We start from the raw sequence: 19197 nt of genomic DNA, 5'->3' as shown, positions 1-19197 counted from the left end.
CTTTGTTCCTCCAGCCCTGCAGGGGGTAGCTGCTTCTGGCAATTACTCTCTTCCTGTTAACTCTGTGTGTGTTCCCTCTTGGCCGTCTCAGTTCTTTAACATGCATATAGGAAATTGATCTCTGTTAAAATCTAAAAACTAGTACAGTTTATCTTCCTCACTGGATCTGACTGAAAGGGGTTTGTATATACATAAATGCATTAGAGAAAATCACATTAATGTATTTCAGAATATGAATGCCATTCCAGTATAGTAAAACTATGGAGAAATTTTTATTTACCAGAGCTCTTTCTGGTGATAGCATTGCATTTTGGAGGAAGCATTTCCTGAAAAATCTTTTTCGCATGAGAGGTAAGTCCCCGTGCAGCAAGTTCTAGCGTCAAAAGGTTTCCTGATAGAGTTCATTGTAATAAGGATCAGTGCCGCTCATGAGAGGTCATTTTTTTTTTTTTAATTGATCACTCTGTTGGCTTTGCATGTGCAGGAGTGGAATTGCCCTGTATATCTCAGAAGCAAGAAGAGAGGAGCAGGCAGCCTCGTGAAGGAGCCTAGGCATAAAAGGGAGAGAAGGAGAAACGCCCAGATGGCGGCTGGGTGACAAGGGATGTAGGAACATAGAAACATCTAATAGAAAATTTTGAGCTATTAGTTGAGGAGTGTTTGAGTGGCCTTCTCCTAAATTTTCTCTACAAAATATTCAATAAAGCTTACGTTGCCACCTGTTGCTTGCGCTTCAGTGTACTTTCTTGGTAAGAAAACTTCCAGTGCTAAACTCAGCATCTACATTTGTGTGGGAGCTAAAATGGGGGTATTGGCGTCTAGTTTGTTGTGATCTAGAGCTCAGGTTGAAGCAATGGTCAATGTCTGGGCTGTGGATTTATCCACAGCTGGGTGTTGAGCCCAATTCCACTTATTAACTGTGTGGGTTGGGCTGTGGTACCCAAGCTCTCTGAGCCTTTTTTTTTTTTTCTAATCTGTAAAATGGAATAATAATAATATCAACTTCATATGGTGGCTGTGAGGAGCACCTGAAAGAAACACATTTAAAGTGTTTGGTGTATAAAAAACATGCTCAAAAATGCTATTTTAGCATTTCAAGCCCAAATTAAATGTCATTTCTTCAGTAGAGCCTTCTCTCAAATCACTTTCCCTCCATCTCTCAACAGAATAATCCAGTCTACTTATTGATTCACTTACCTATCATTGGTATTCCATTGTACTATAGTGTCTTATCTATCTGTTTTTCCTGTCAGATCCTGAGACCCTTGTAGTCAGAATTCCTATCTTTGTTGCTTCAACACCTAAATAGGTTCCTGGAACATAATTTAAAAATTAACGAATGTTTGGTGAAAGGATGAATTTTGAGAAATTGTTTCCTAAGAAAGTTTCTGAAAAATGACCTTTATTTAGTCAAAGACTTCTTGATGTCATAGAAAACAAGGTACCTCCTTTTTATTCTATTTTCTTTAATGTGGAGTAGCATGGCAGTACTCCACTGCTTGATATCCTGTTCAAAAATCAGAATATAGATGAGAAAATCTGGAAAGCTTCATGAGGCACGTGGCTATCAAATTAATTGCTAATAGATGAGATGAACTGTGATGTGTATGTACAGAGAAATAGTGATTTCCAGGCAGAGAGAAGCCTAAGAGGCAGGGAGGGGAAGTCAGATGAAGGCTGGTTAAAGATTAGTGAGTGAATGCCTGTGACTGGGTGACACCGTGGGAGTGTGATTACCACAGAAGATAACGCTAGTTGTACAAGTTGGTACCTTATTCTGGAAATTTTCCAATGCCTGCCCAAGGAGTTTGGATTTTCTTTTCTATGGTTTAGAGAGCTATTCACTGCTTTTCAGTAGGGTCATGCTGTGATGTGAGGTGTTTTTTAAAAGATCATGTTGGAAGTAGCATGTAACGTCGATAATAAAGGGAACTGAAGGAAGGATGGAAGGAGAAATAAACACTACAGCAGGAGATAAGGAAGGTGGGCAGGGGCTGAGGGGGGAGCACTGAGAGTGGAAAATCAGGGGTACCTGGGAACAACACTGCAGAGGTTGAGATGGCAGGAAAAATCCCCCAAAGAGAGGGAGGAAATGAAGATGACAGAATTTCAGTCTGAGCAACTGGGAGGAGGCTGGTGCTTTTAATAATAATTGAGAAGACAGGAGAAAGAGCAAATTAAAGGAAGGAGGGAGTAGCTTTTTCGTATATGTTGCTTTCGTGGCATCAGTAATACATGTATGTGGTGAGGTCTTGCAAATGACAGAAATGATTGTGAATGTTCAGGCTGAGTGATTTCACTTGGAGGACCTCTACACAGAGTGTTGAAACTGTGGGAATGGGTGACCCAAAGTAATGGCATTGGAACCTTTATAAATGAAATCTAAAGGTTTTTGAACCAGATGAAGAAACATAGATGGAGACATTTCTGGGGACGAATTGTTATTGAAAGACATGAGTTTCTTATTCCTTTTAAGGTGGAGGGAGAAGGCTCAATTACTGCATATTAAGACATAATTTTCATTCTTCTATCCCCTCCATGCAATAAGAATTAAGTGGCATCGCTGTTGTCCAATGTCAGAATCTATCATTAGATTCTGAGAATGTTGAGAGAGGAGAGAAGAGGAGACTTGCCTTTGTTTTGCAGTCTGAGGGAGAGAGAAGACATTGTAGAAGAACTGGGATTGGAGGCAATGGCTTAGAGGATAAAGCAGAAATATCCTGAGAGTTTATCGAGGTGTTCGGAAACATAATTATTTAATCCTGCGTGAAGCCGTTTTGGTCTCCTACAAAATGGACACCGAACCATATTTTTTTCCCCCAGTCAAACACTGAGTGGAAAAACTTGCCCTTTGTTTACCTGATGCTGACCCAGAGGAGACACTTCAGGTGTCATCAGCAAGCCCCCTAGTATTTGCATTGGTTTCTTGATTGTGTCCAGCCCATCGCCTTTTTCAAAGTCTGCAACCCTGGAAGAGAGCTGAGTAGCTCTACCTTAAAAGTAACCTTACTATCTGTGCACTCTGTACTCTTGATTCCTTCTGGGGGATATTCAAAAAGCAAGGTTCCCCCCCCCATAATTAAGCATCAGTAGGTGTGGCAGACATATCCTCAGGTGACCTCCAATGAACCATGTCCTTGTATAATTCCTTGAGCACAGGTGAAATCTGTGAGGCTCTTCTAACCAATAGAATATGCGGCAAAGGTGATAGGGTGCAAGTTCCAGAAGAGAGTGTAGCCTGGCTGTCACCTTGATTTTAGCCTTCTGAGAACTCAGCTGTGCCCGGATTCCTAACTTAGGGAAACTGAGGTGATAAATGTTTGCTGTTTCAAGCTGCTAAGTTTGTGGTGATGTGTTAACACAGCAACTGAAAACTAAAACAGAAGGGAAGGTGCTGATTTAGCGGTCAAGACCCCCAGATAAAATCCTGTGATCTCTAATGAACTAGAAAATAAATCTGAAATATTTCTACTGTGTTAAAAATAAGTAGAAAAAAAAATTGAAGCAGACTATTAGGGTCCCTAATGCCTCACGGCAGGCAGAGTTATTTGGGAAACAAGTTTGTTCTGGTCGTTCCTGCCTAGCTATGAAAGCTGAGTGATCTACTGGAAGGAGAAAGAAAGAGAGGTGGGCCCTCTTATTCTGCCTGTGCCCTGAATTCTTACCTAGCTTGATGTTGAACTTGAACACCTTCAGACCTCCTCACATTCTGTGTCCAATAATGGTATCTTTTCCTTTGGGGTCTGTAGATGGAACAGCATTAACTGAGGAAGGGCACCAGTGTCTCTTCCGACCCCCTTTCACTGTTCACTCGATACTTCTTAAATATTCCTCAGAACTTTACTCTGTCGTGCATGTTCATTGTATAATATTCTAAGGAGAGTCAGATAAAATATTGATAAAGTATTATTTGGTCAGTGGAACAGACACTCCTCAATTTAGAAACTGTAATTTTATCCAGTTCTGGTGGAGGGCATAAAGCTATAGGCCAGAACAGGTCAGCTCTGCCACCACTAACGTGACATTTGTTGCTTGGGCAGAGTCATTGTGAATTTGGGAATAAGTGGCCTTCTGAATAGACTTGGATTTTAAATTGGAGACAGAGGGCATCAGTATCACCTTAACTTTGCAGATGTGGTACGGAGGCCCAGGAAGAAATGAGGGAGGTGATTTCTCCACCACTACTGAGTCCACTTCTTCATCCACTAGCAGTGCTCGACTCGGGCATGCCACATACTTTGCTGGGTCCCAGGTGTTTATCTGCAAAGTGAACATAGGCAGCCTTACCTGTGAGAGAGGAGGTATTTGGCCAGATGATCTGGTGTTCTTTCTTTCAAAGCCATGAGATCTACTGTACTAAATTGGAGTCAACTCTAGCATTCTTAGTGCCTTAACACTTCCAAAGCTTACCCAAAAGAGCATGTATATGTATTCTTATATATATTGATATATAAGAATTCTCAAAACTCAACTGCAAAAATACAATTAGAGAATAGACAAAACACATGAACAGACATTTCCCCAGAGGGGATATACAGATGGCAAAAAAGCACAGGAAAAGGCATTCAACAACATTAAACACTAGAGAAATGCAAATTAAACCCACAATGAGATATCACTACACGCCTAAATAAATTCTATTAGCTCCAAAAATGAAATTATTATTATTTTTTTTTTTTTTTGCGGTACGCGGGCCTCTCACTGTTGTGGCCTCTCCCATTGCGGAGCACAGGCTCCGGACACGCAGGCCCAGCGGCCATGGCTCACGGGTCCAGCCTCTCCGTGGCATGTGGGATCTTCCCGGACTGGGGCACGAACCCATGTCCCCTGCATCGGCAGGCGGACTCCCAACCACTGCGCCACCAGGGAAGCCCCGAAAATGAAATTATTATACATGTTGCTGGGTATAAATCTGAATAGTTAGTTGCTAAAAAGGGAGTCAGTCTACACAAATTCTTCTTTAAACTACGATGTATATAACAATACAATATGGTATATCTATAGTATATCTATGTTTGTTATCTATGAAAAGGCTTTATGATACATTTAAGAGAGAAAAAGCTCACCAAATGTGATGAAACTTGTGATTCTGCTTCGTGGAAAGTGTACATCGATTTTAGAAATAAATACATCAGAATATTAATACTAAGAGTACTTATCAGTGAGTGGTGGGGTTATGAGAAGCTTTGTTTTCTTTGTGTTCTAGCTTTTCTATAGAGGAGATGTCTTGTGTGGTAAGAAGTGTTAAATTAAAAACCAAATTCCTAGTCAAAAAAATTTTTTTTAAATTAATGACACCAAATTCTGACAAGGATGTAAAGAAACTAGGTCACTCATACATTGCTAGTAGGAATTTAAAGTAGTACAGCCACTCTAGAAAATTTTGGTCGTTTTTTTAGAAAAGTAAACATTCAATTACCATATGACCCAGCAATTGCACTCTTGGGCATTTACCCCAGAGAAATACTACTGAACGATAAAAAGGAACGTGTTAGTGAAGCATCCAACAACATGGATCAATGTCAAGGGAATTATGCTGAATCAAAAAGCCGGTCCCCAAAGGTTATATACTGTATGATTCCCTTTGTATAACATTCTTGAGATAATAACATTAGAGAATTGGAAGACAGGTTAGTGTTGGCAGGGGTTGGGGGTTAGGCGGGTGGCATTATGGAAGAGCAACAGAAGGGATCCTTTCGGTGATGGAACGGTTCTGTATCTTATCTATAGTGGTGGGTACACGAACCTATGCATGTTATAGAATTGTATAGAATGTAATATTCATATGTACACCATTGAGTACAAGGAAAATTAAGAAAATCTGAATTAGGCTGGTAGATTGTAACAATTTCAATATCCTTGTTATTGTATTATAGTTTTGCAAGATGTTACCATTGGTGGAAACCGGGTAAAGGGTATACAGAATTTCTGTTATTTCTTACAATTGCATGTGAATATACACTTACAGGTTTAATAACGATCAGCGTTATAGGTACCCTTTAGTAAATAAAAAGCGAAAGCACCAACAGGCATTTGTTAGGCACTTACTGTATGTCCCTGTGCTCACCATTGCCCCGTCCTAGAGATCTCTTTAGTTTGGTGATATAATCATGGAACTGTCAGAGAATTATATAAGATAGATCATACAGTGCTCTTAGAAAGCATCTTTTGGCCAACTCTTTCCATTTGGACAGCTAAGAAATCACTAAGTATTTCCTCGGTTGTCCTCAGTTAACATAACAATGACAAATATTGACTTGACTCTATTGACCTTTATTGATGGCATAACTAGCTGGGCACCAGGGGAAGTAATTTGGGGAAGACTTCAGTCCAAATCCAAAATTGACATTCTTGACAAAATTACGAACAGCTCATTTACAGTGCAATATTCTGCCATCCCCTCGTAGTTTCAGCCTATACCTGTAAAAACCCACATCTTATGACGGGAGTTATGTATGGAGATACAAGTGAGGCTTGCCACCATCACCCTTGCTGTTAGCTGGGAACTGCTAGTTTGGGGAGGTCACCTGAACTTTTATGCAACTTCGTATATACACATTAAGATTTTTGGCGATCTTGAAAAACAATATGTACTTCTGTCCTCAGAAGTAACATTTAAGAAAAATTTCATTTTGGATCACTGTACAATGCTTTCAGAGTTTACCTTTCTTTCTCTTTTAGATGCTAATGAAATGTTCCAAACAGGCTTCTGAAATGCTCTTTACCACCTGATGATTAATAGATGTATTCCTGTGTGCCAATATGTTATCTTCTGTTCAAAGAACTATGCTGTTATGAACTACATCTAACAAAATTTAGAGTCAACATTTGTTGAAAACAAAAAATAATTGTCATGTACTTTGTGCTGGTTCACATTTTGCATAATATTTGTCAAATGGCAGCATCTTTCTCTTGAGAACAAACTCGTTGTGAGATGAATTTTCCCAGTGATTAAAGATTTCTAACAGTGGTTTACGTGCGGAGCTGTGGTAGCAACACATGCTAATGAGAAGGACATGCGCTTAGCCGTCAGCCTCCACCAAAGTTTTGATATGTCATGCATGGGATAATTTAAGAAGTATTTTATTTCTTTTCTTTACAAAGTTGAGCTGTGCAAATTAGTTTGAAAATTGACATGGGCAGATACAGTACTTTTGAGGACACTTGCGCTCTTTTTACACGGCCTCATTCATCTCAGCAAAGGCAAGAAAAATGCTGTAGTTTCATCCACAGAGCACCTTGCATGCAGAAACCCCAAAGCACTTTCCTACTTGCATCAGTGCAGAATTTGGCGTTGTTACAATGCTTTCTTTTGGGTTCCTTCTTACCTCTGTTCTTAAACTGTTGATCTCTTTTCCTTATTTTTTACTTTGTTATTGTTGGTTCTCCTTTAATTTATACTTCTAAAGGTTGATGTTTCCTGGGACCTTTATCTCTCACTATTGAAAACCTAGGGAATAGTTTCCACAGTTGGAGATATTTTGATGATTTTGTTTGGAGAATCAGGATGTGAGATAGTGAGGCTGGAAATGAGGAGTAAAGCTCAAAGTACAGCTGAAGTTTCTTATTGCTGGGACTTTTTTTTTTCTCTTTTCTAGTGGAATTTTCTTCCAGAACTTTATTAGCTCCTAAATAAAAAATATAATAAAAGAAATATCGTACACGTTAAGAGTAGCTCCAGTTTATTGAGTACCTTTTGTCACCTTTATAGGTGTTTCTAATCTTCTTTGAATTCTCATCATAACTTTATAAAGGAGCATTTTTATCTTAATTTTTCAAGGGACTTGTGCTCACTGCAGCCAATTAATTAAGAATAATAAAAATAGTCGATTGATTACTTGATTTTAGGCATTGTACTGAACACTCACAAATGTATTTGTATAATACTAAGCGTGAATTTTACTTTGTAATACTAGGGTGGGAAATGGACTATTTATTTCTCTTAAATTGGTTAAATCTGCTTCACTGGAGGAAAATTCAATTTCTGTTGAGGGAGAAAGAAGGGCCAGGGAAACCCTTTGCCGCTCAAGTGACGTATGAGAATCTGAGGTCCTTTACGGTACAGACTCTATGAAAAAGATCCAGTGTTCTTTAACCCACAGTGACCACTCCCTTGCTAGGACTTTTTTGCCTTTTGCTGGCAGGTCCAAGATTGAATCCAGGGTTGGGACGGGCTTTCAGCCAGTTTCTAGCGATTCGCCCACCTCCCTTATTCCTTTCCTTTTAACTTCCCTTGGGTTGAACTATTAAACATGATGGCGCTCACTATTAAACTCCCTGGCTCGATGCCCGGAGCTCCTTCAGGAAGAGAAATGATCTGTTTGTCCAGTTGCTCCCTTGCTCCTAGCGCAGGGACTTTGAAAGCTGGCATCCGGGAGCCTTTCTCTGGCTGCCAACTCATCAAAGAAGACAAGAGCTGGAGGCGGAGGGTCTGTTCACCATCCCTGGTCCTCCTCTGTGTGCCGCTTGCAACTGAACATCTGTCAGGTTTTGAAAGCGCTATGGAAATACACTGCCTGGCAAAGGAAGTAGATGGCAACAAGTAAATTTGGGAATGTTCAGTTATTTGTCGAATCAGATAAACAGCGGAACATCAAAAGCCCCAAGCATGTGAAAGCGTCTATGCATCAGAGCTAAGGAAGTTAAGTTGCTTCTGTTTCTCTGAAGAAGAAGAAAGAAAGGGGGCCCCAAACACCATCTCTCATAGCGCAGAGCCAAAAACTGAGCCAATACGGCACAGAGCAAGTTAGAAAAAGCACAGCACAATAAGACACAGATTGTAGGTCTATGGTTTGCAAAAAGAAGATAAGAGGGAGAGAAAACCAAGAATGGAATTCGTATTTACAAAATTTCCAGGGAAAAGAACTGCTGCGGAAGTGACATTTACAGATGAGGAGATGGGTGGGCTGAGATGTTAAATTAAAAAGTGTGACTGTAAGGCAACAAAGCATAAGAACTTAAAAATATTCTGCTGAGAAAAGGTACAAAAGCAACTACTTGGAAGCTTGTGGCACTAAATGATTTGATCAACATGACATATTTAGATCCAAGGAAGCTGAATGAAGGAAGCAAGATTTCATGGTCAAAACGAGAAAATAGCTTTTAAACTAGCCTGTATATGGGCAATTTTAGAATAGCAGAACAGCAAGAACACATCACCTCTGTCTAAAAAGACAAGGAAAAACTCAACATCTATGAGATGATCCAAGTTATAAATATAACACCTTTGTAGTAGAAATATAAAATTTCTTCTTAAAATAGTCTTTGAGTAGGCACAGCTGACTTACTTATGAAACGGCCTAGTCTTAGTCATCAAATTAATATACTTTTTCCTGCCCATGTCCAGACATTGAAAAGTAGACACGGGCAGAGTGCAAGCACATGATAAGGGTGCGTGTCTATCTTGGGGCAAGAAGTAGTTGTCAAACTGATAAATTCCAAGTCTGTTCTTAGTAATTTCATTAATAATCTGGACAAAATAGACTGAGCTTTAGATGGACCTGAATTTTTAGTACAAGCGTGGGCCCTGGATGACCTTGGGGAAGTTATATAATGTCACTGAGCCACCTTCCAAAATTTAAAATAATGATAACAATAGCTATCTCATAACACCTGTCTCCAGGGGATGTTAAAAACCTAATAGGATAACATAAGCAAAATGCCTAATCCAGTAGACACTGAATGCACGCAGCTTCCGCTTTTTCTTTCACCTTTTTTTCCATGCATAGCTTACCCTTGCTGGGTATGCTGCTTTACGTTTGTATTAGCTTCTTCTCCTTTATGCAGGTCACCGTGTCTTGGTTCCTCATCATGCCCACTTTTTTCTCTGCTCCACTTACCCTGCTTACAATATTAATGCAGTTGGCTGCTCCTAGATGTGTATTCCTGCATATTCTTCGATTACTTTGACACTGCAATTAAGCACCTCTGAAATGCATTAGGGAACTTCAATTCCATCTTCTAAGGCAGTGGTTCCCACCCTTGGTTACATGTTAGAATCACCTGAGGAGCTTTAACAAGTGATCCCTAGGCTGCATTCCAGACCAATTAAATTAGTCTCTGGGGTGCTGGACTCAGGAATCAGTTTCCTTTTAAAACTCCCCAGGCGATTCTAGTGTGTAGTCAAGGCTGAGAATCCCTGTTCTAACCCTTTGGCAAGGTACTTCATCTTGATGCCATCTGGAAAATGAATGAGAATGTCTTTCGTGTCATCATTGGTTTGATGAAGACAGTATTTGCGTGTGTGCTAGCTGAGGTGGGGGGAATCTCAGGCCCAATTCCTCCACAACCACAATGATTCTGTTCCACTCTAACCCCTCTATCATGCTGGGGTAGAAGACGAGTCATGTTTATAATGCAAAAAATAAGAGGATCTAGTACCATGCCCTCATTTTAGAGCCGAAGGAACTGAGATACAGGAGAAGCAACCTACCTCGAATCCCAAGTTGGTATTGGAGCAATACACAAGTGACAGTGTTTATGCTTGGTGTCAAGGGAGAAATTACACATTGAGTTCATTTTGATTGCAAGAAATAGAAAAGTGCATTCTCTTTAATTTTAACCAAAATTCTCTCTTCTGCTATCAGTGCTGCACCCCAGGGAGTATTAATTGAAATCAGTTAGTTTCAACCCTATTATTATTTTTGGTAAGCTTGATTTCTGTAGAAGGTCCCATTCAGTGCTGGGTGATGTGTGTAGATGTTGAATAAACATATTAATAAATGAACAAGTGCAGACTTAAGTCACCAAATTAATTTCAACAACAAGGAAGGGGCCTGACAAGGAAGGAAGGATTTCTAATCCCAAAGACGCTGAGGTCTTTAAGAGATGAACCTTGGCCCCCCGGGGTGCAGTATTGATAGCAGAAGAGAGAACTTTGTTTTATAAGTTCTGCTTCTGAATCTCCTTGAAAATAGACCACTCAGCTCATCTGCATTTTTCTGCAGGGAGTGTCACTCAAAACTCAAACTCACTGTCAAAGAAAAATTACACCAGAGTCAAATAGGCAAGGAAACTTTATTCTAGACTCTTGCAGTAGGGAAGAGAGATTGAATTCAACTACTCTGAAAACAAAGGTGGGAGAATTTTAAGCACTGGCGTGAGCTCATTCCAACATACTGAAAAAGGTAGAATGGAGGTTAATCATTATGATTTGGTCTCTAATCAAGAGCCCAGCCACAGCTCTGGCTAAAGCATCATCAACTTTCCAACACAGAACTCATCATCGGGTTTGGAGATTCTCCCTCCGTCCCTTGCTACACATTAGAATCCTCCGGGGAGGTTTTAAACATTATCAGTGCCTGGGTCCCACCACCTGAGAGCCTCATTTAATTGGTCTGGGTTGACTCAGACTCTCTAATGTGTTTTTCTGTTTTTTAATTTTATTGAAGTATAGTTGATTTACATTGCAGACCCCATATTGTTTTATAGCTCCTCGAGAGATCCCAATGTGTAGCCAGGGTTGAAGACCACTGAAGGAGGCCAAACCTCTCATTTAACTTGTGAGAGAGAAATGGGGCCAGACAGGAGGGGGATGATGGCACATGACCTTGTCATCAGTTACAGCCTACTCAGGTCCAGCACTCAGATCTTTACTGATAGTTCAGTGCTTTCCTTCGGCTTTCTCTACATTTACCGCATTTAGATTTGAAGCAAATAACTGAAGTTCCTTATATTTAATTTCCTTTCAATCTGTGTCTGATTGGTGGTTTCAGAATATAATCTTGGAGTGCTAGGGGATGTGAGAGTCCCTCATGTGATCAGGGGACTGTAAGGCCTTTTGCTTCTGTGCCTCCAATTCTCGTCTTTAAATTGACACTGTTTATACACTGTAACTAGGAGTTACAATTTTGATAGAAGAAATCATGTATATTCCTTAGTCCCTGGTTATGCTTCTGTCCATAGAGTAGCACACTGATTTTGAGAACAATTTTAGCAGGTATCTGTCTGAATGGGTCTCGTTGTTGTTTCTGGGGACAACACAGGCATGAGGAAGGGACAAAAGAAGGGCGTCTTCCATTCCTAGAGACTTGTAGTTGTTCCTTGGAGAGTCCAGTATGGCTAGCTGAGTAGGCAATCTATTCTACATAATAAATCTTTTCCTTTTAAAGATGGTGCAAACATTGTTTCCCAGTTCTTTGTTTTTACTATTTTATATAATTTTCTTTGATACACAAAAGATTTAAATTTTGTGAAGCCAAATGTCTTTTTTATGGTTTCTAAGCTTTGGGTCTCACACCGGAAAGCCAGGCTTCCTTTAGTATCATTAAAAGCGTCCCTTCCTGGGTGCCTGTAAAACTGAGTGCATAATACTTTGAGGAAGAGGTACTTATAACCAGCTTTTTGATTTTCAATTATGAGATGTGTTCTCCCCACTTCCCCAGAGTACTATGCACCCTGATTTTATAGATGCATGGGTTGGGACAGTCAAAGAGGAGAGGATGGATTCTCCCGTTTCTCTCCCCCATTCCTGTGCTTAGCCTGATCATACTTGACTTAGAATTGCCTGGAGATTGGGGCACATCCAGGAAGCATACGTCAAGGAGAGAGATCACTTGCTTCAGTTGTGTGTGCATCCAACAGAGCCTTGAAATATACTGCAGCTAATGTGTCTTCATTAAAAAATATTTTGAAAATCATTTCCATTAAAGTATATTATTTTACGCTGTTATAAAGTTTTGAGAAATGTGGACTATGAGATCAAGGTGACCCAGTATTTCAGAGACACAGGTGTCCCATTAATGGCTCAGTGATATTTATCCATGGAACTTCTAAAATATGTCACCAGCAATTTTCTCAGTCTCTTAGATAATAGATTATTTTAAAGGACTTATTTAGGACACCTGATCTTTGATCTTTCTAGTTTCTGACACGCTAGGAGCAAAAGAGAACAAAACTAACATTTACTGAGCTCTTTACTTTGTGCCAGACATTAGATTGGAGATCTTGCTTCTGTACTTCTGTCCTGCTTTACAGAAAATGTTTTCTTTTTGTTTTAATGTATGCACGTATTTTGAGCACCTGAGCCTCAAACGAAGCCTGTTGCTCTTAAAGCTATTTCTAACTAGATTCTTGTTTCAAGTTACATCTCTCACCATTCTCAAGAGGTATTCCTAAGCGATGGTTATTAATATGTATACAGAAGAGGAATGAATTCTGCATGTATCACTATAAAACTGAGTTATACATAATTCTGAATAAACTGAAAAGTGGAGCTTAAAAATGATGAACCTTTTAAAACTTGGAGTGCTAGCTAAAGTGAACATTTAAAAAATTATGGCATTTTGTGAAGTCATGGAAGGCTCCGAGTAGAGGGTCATAGAAAGAACTGAACTTAGCAATCAGACAGATGTAGTTTTGATTTCCACTTTGGCTATTTGACAACTGTGTGATGTAGATGAATTAATCTTTTAGAGTGTCAGCTTGCTCATTTTCAAAAGAGAAATAATTATTTCATAGGGTTGTCATGAGAATTAAAGAAAATAAAGTATGTAAAATATATGTGAACACCTAATAGACATGGTTTTTCCTCTTTTACATTTTGAAAATGTCTATTATTAAATGCTCTCTGAATAACTCTGCACTGGGGACTATTATCTTGAGTTCAAAAACACTGCAGTGGTTTCTTGGCTTGTAAAGTCAAATTATGTACCTCTCCCTTTACAGAGATAGAACACCTTTTAATATTTCCTAGAGGCATGTTTCAGAGCTTGGCACTGTAGTTACTGTTCTTCCCCAGCAAATATATCTTATTCAAAAAAAACTGGAATTTTTCCTTGTTTGTACGACTCACTTTTACTCCTTTTAAAAGAAAAAGCTCTCCTTGCATTGTCTGTAAATGCTGCATATTTATCAGAAAACTAGATGCAATCAGATGAGAACTACTTCACCTTCTCATTGCCAATTTGATCAAGCCCTCTTCCTCTGTTCCTACAGTGTCCCCCTGCCCTTAGAATAGAAGTGTTTGTTCTTCCTGCTAAGACCAAGAAAGCCTTTCCACAGCCCCTCTCCTCTTCTCAAAAAATTTGTTCTTGCTACGTGTCCTCTTCCTCTCCTAACACCAGTTTCCGCCTCTACACTGGATTGTTGCTATCAGCACACAATTATGCCTCAGTGATATTTGCATTCATGTTATTATCGACTCCACATCTCTCTCCTGCTACTGCCCTCTGTCCTAGCAAACTCCTCTACAGAGCCGGCTCTCCTTACTGTCTCTGCTTTTTCAGTTACATTTTCCCTCAAACCAGTCCAATGTGGCTTTTCCTTCCACCTCTCCCCGGAAGTGGCTCTTGCCGAGGACACCAGCTACATCAGCGTGCAACGCCTGTGGGTAAATCTGTCCTCATTGAACCGGGTCTCTCGGTAGCGCTGATGTTGTCAATCAAGGAGGAGCAAGAAGTGCTCCTTCAGGAAGCCTCTGTACGTACCTGTCCTTCTGCGATCCCACGTCTCCCATTTTCCTTCTGACTCCCTGGCAGCTCTGCCTCATTCTTTTTCACTAGCTTCTCTTCCTCTACTGCACTACTAAATCTTGGAGTGTTCCAGATGTCTCTTTTTCTATGAGTCATATCCAATGTCCAGACATTTGCTCACAACCAGTACCCTTTCCCCCTTATACTTGCTCTCTCTCTCTCTTTTCCCCTCTCTTCCTCCCTCCCTCCTTTTATTGAGTAGCCTCTATTTTTTTCTGGGCTCTAGGCTAGATACTAGATATACAAAAATGAATAAGATATATTGTCTTCAGGCAATTCAGTGTCTACTAACAAAAGTTCTTTGATTTATTTTCATCAACTTTCTTTGCTTTGTTGTTTCTGGAATTCTATCATTTGGAAGAGCTTCTCTTATTATCTGAGCTTCCTACGTTGATTCTCTAATTTTCTTTTTTGTTGTTTTTACTTTTTTTGAGCTACTTCCTGAGGGATTTCTGCAACTTTACATTCTGGTCCTTCTCTGGGAGTTGTTTTTCTTTCTTTCTGTTATTGCATTTTTAACTTCTATGAGCTCTCTTTTGTCCCAGAACATTACATATTTGTAATATCCTATTCTTTTTTCATGGCTGTAAGATCTTCTGTCATCTGCCTGAGAGAAGGATTTTTGGTTTGTTTTCTTCTCTCTGCAATGTCTGTTTCTTTCAATTTCCATTTTCCTGATGGATTCAGTCTCTGCTGTATGAGTGGCTCTCCTCAGATGTCTGGTGCTCTCAGGCTTACCACTCTTATTTGAGGTTGAAGACAGAAAATCCTGATTCTAAGCACCCTATGTATGTGTTAGGGATGGAGCTTCCTCTACACCATTGGTGTAGCATATCACTCATATGTCTGTATCATTAGGTTGTTCCTCTTTGGGTGATCATATTTCCTTGAAAAGACTTTGAGTTACCTTTGAAAGGTACAAATCTAGTTGACTCTGTTCTGGGATCTGAGTTGGGGAAGAGGCTAGGGATCTCCCTCTTCAGTGAATAGACTTTCACTCAATCTAGCGATTTCTGGTTTAGTATCCCTGTTCCTAACTGTGCCTGATACTCCCTAGAATTCCCCAGTTTATGCTATCCAGAGAGCAAATTTTGTATCTTTTGTTGAGATTGGAGAGGGTATCTATTTTCTTGCTAGGCAGACTTTCAACCTGTTAGCTCTGCCTTCACCCAGTCCTTTCAGGGGTACCAGGTAACTTCAATTCCTGAACACCTCTAGGATTTGTCATGTACACTGGCTGCTTTGGAGCCTCCCCATTAACCAGACCAGTTTCAGGGTTTGCAGGTTTGCTAAGTCATTTACCACTCATCTGTCTGATTTCTACCTTTTAATATCCTGTTGATGGTGTCCCTTCCTTGTTGTCTTTGTCCTTGAGGATTTAGACTTTTGGGAAAACAAATCCATATTTTCATTTTAGTTGTGTTCTGAGAAGAAAAGGAAGTTTAAAATGTGTCTTTAATCTTCCGTTTTTGACCTAAATCTTGCCAATTTGTTCACGTAATCAGTTAAGGAGAGAATGAAAAGGAGAAAAGGTGACACACATACAAAAAAGAGAGTAAACAAAGGAAAGGGAGGCAGGAAGCAATCTCCAAGAGGAAGACATACACAGGTAGAGAGAAGGAAAAGTTTAAGCCCTAGACTGAGTAAAGGCAGAAGACCAGAGATGCTCACATTACAGTGACATTGATTTAATTCGTTCATTTATTTACTTATCAATTTATTTGTGTAACAAGTTTCCCTAGAGCCTTTGGGTTAGGAACTCTGAAAGGTGTTGCAAATACCAAATATATGAGTTGAAAGTGAATTAGCACTTTTCATTGATAGCTCATTTACTGAGCCCCCTGGAAAGCTTATAGCCTGGCATCTTCAGATGATTTCAACTAAAAAAGAAAAAATTATTCAGAGTCTAGTAAGAGTCAGACATGGTTCTGTGTGACAGAATATTATTGATACCTTTCTTTTGTGCCCTCCCTCTGGTAGTTGATTTGTTAATACCCACCTTACTTCCTTAATTACTCACTTTTCATACCTCTGTAGGTAATATTTCTCTTTAAAACCATGAAAGATTTAAAATCCATTCACATGTGAATATGTAGCATGCATTTGTATTCTTATACTGATATGTTTATATGTGAACAAAAAGCAATAAAAGGATTTTTCATGTGTGACTTACAGATATCCACTTCTTAACTTGGGGTTACTTGTGGGACACTTGCATGGTATTTGAAAATTCTCCTTGAAGAGCAAGTATGTAGAGCTTAATAAAAAGATTTTATAACACTGAAATATTCACATGACTAAATCACTAGAGGTTTAGGATAACTTATAGATACAGAATTTGGTAATAATAACAATAAAAGTAGATAACATGTATTGAATGTTTGGTATGTGCCAGGTGCTCTTCTAAGTGTTTTACCTGTATTAACTCACTGAGCCCTCAAAGTGAAGGAGATTCGATCTTTATCTCCTACTTAGAGATGAGGAAACTAAGGCATAGATTCAAAGACAGTTGTAGATGTCTGAAGAGTATCTGGACCATAGTCATAATTAACATCAATATCATCTATTGGAATTGATCCATTTGTCACAATAAACCAGAACTGGGTGGTGGTTAAAGCAGTCAAAACAGATTTTACTCAGGAACTGCTGCAATCGGGGAAAAGAGAACTCGGTATAGAACTGGGCTCCATTCCAGATACAGCATGGGCAAGTGGGGATTTAGAGCCAAGGAGCAGGGTAGGGGTGACTGGATGGACAATTACTACGAGTAGGGTAGTTCTTTGCTAAACTGAACTAATAGGATTCTTGCTGAAGGTACACCAGGGTGATCAACTATTACATGGAGGATGTAGACAATGAGTAATTTGGGTGGGAATTCTGCCTAAACTGACTTAGATTCTTGCTAACACTTGACTCTGCAAAGACAGAGGCAGAAACCGAAGGTCAAGCATAGTCCAGCAAGTGGCTCAGAGGAGGCTGGCTCAAGTTTGGTCAAGGATAGCATTTTTCTCTATAGATGGGAACTGAATAATCATCTGAAAGACCTCTCAGAAAAGATCCCAGAATACATCAGTGGTATCCAAGGAGGTAGTAGATCTGCTAGGTTTTTATTTGCTCATTTATTTATTTGCTTTTTTGGGGGGTTAGATTTGCACTGATGAATGTATAGCGTGATAAGTATGGGAGAACTAGCAAAAGGAATTGTAGAGCTTTGAAATTTTTAGAATGTTTGAAGAATAACTTAATACTAGAGATTCTTGGTCCATGTTTCTGCCATTTCTTCAAAATAACCCATCAACGGATTTTAAGGGAAAGGATTTGTTTATACTGGTTTCACAGAAGGAGGCACTTTGGGAATTATTCCTAATGCTCAGAATATCTGTCTAAACCCAGTTTATGAATTGGATACTATCGTCCTCTAACATCACTGTCTCCTAAGGCTTATTAGTAGTCGTGATTTGCAAATGAACACCTACACCCTACTGCTACTGATTTGACTTCATTGGCTTGTATTTTCACTGTTTTAAGTAATTACTGGTCATGGTTTTCTAGCTGTTGGTAGTTCATCCAAGTGCTGAAGGAAACACAGTGTTGGATGTAGTGATTACTGGATAAATGAGGCAGCACGACTACATCAGCAGTTATACCCTTTTAGACAACATTATGGGTCTAAGGAATTCTGGATTAATCTCTGTTCTCAAAAGATTAGCCTGGATTCTTCCGGTCCTTCGTGGCTACTGTATGGAATAAAACTAGTCTGACTTAGAAACATACGGTCATAGTTTATTTGACACATAAAGAAGGTGTTGGTCTGTCATCTCTATTTTTATCTCTAGACACCATAAGTAAGCTCTCCTATCTATGAGCTAGTGATTAAGTCTAAGTCTAAGAACTACCATTCCCCCAAAGGGTCTAATGTTTGCATATGCCATTGCACCGAAATCTGTAATCTTTCTTATATAAACCATGTCAGTTTGTATATCTCTTATAATTTTTTATTGAGGTATAGTTGATTTATAGTATTATATAAGTTTCAAGGGTACAGCATAATGATTCACAACTTTTAAAGGTTATACTCCATTTACAGTTATTACAAAACATTGGCTCTATTCCCTGAGCTGTACAATATATCCTTGTAGCTTATTTTATACATAGTAGTTTTGTATCTCTTAATTCCCTACCCCTATCTTGCCCCTTGTGATCTCATAATTTTAAAAAAAGGGTTTTTTTTTACTGGCTTTGTAAACTTGAGCAAGTTCCCTAGCCTTTCTGGGCCTCACTTTGGCCCTCTGTTAAATGGAGGTGATATCATACCCATCTCAATGGGTTATGTGAGAGTGAAAGAAAAGTAGGATTGAGGCAAGTGAAACATTATTGGGTGATAATGATCCCTCATATCTGTTGGTTATACTTACTGCCAATGAAAAGCGCTCATTTACTTTCAATTCACATATTGATGTTGAGCACTGGAATACAGAGAAATAGTCCCTTCTGTACTATTCACCTTGAAGTGCATTCTGCCCGTTTATCCTGTTCTTTTATGCCATGTCTCTGGGGTAAGAGACAGAGATGCTCCAACCTGAAAAACTATAGCCTGACGAGTCTGTGGAATTGATGATTATGACTGAAGCTCCCATTGTCACATTCCTCTGTTGAACTGCACTTTTACAGAATGATTCCGTTTTCTAGCATCTCACTGGTCACAACGTGAGCATCTATCCCCACC

Source organism: Phocoena phocoena, chromosome 18, assembly GCF_963924675.1.
Source record: "Phocoena phocoena chromosome 18, mPhoPho1.1, whole genome shotgun sequence".
Taxonomy (NCBI): domain Eukaryota; kingdom Metazoa; phylum Chordata; class Mammalia; order Artiodactyla; family Phocoenidae; genus Phocoena; species Phocoena phocoena.
Note: the sequence above shows the minus strand (reverse complement) of the source record.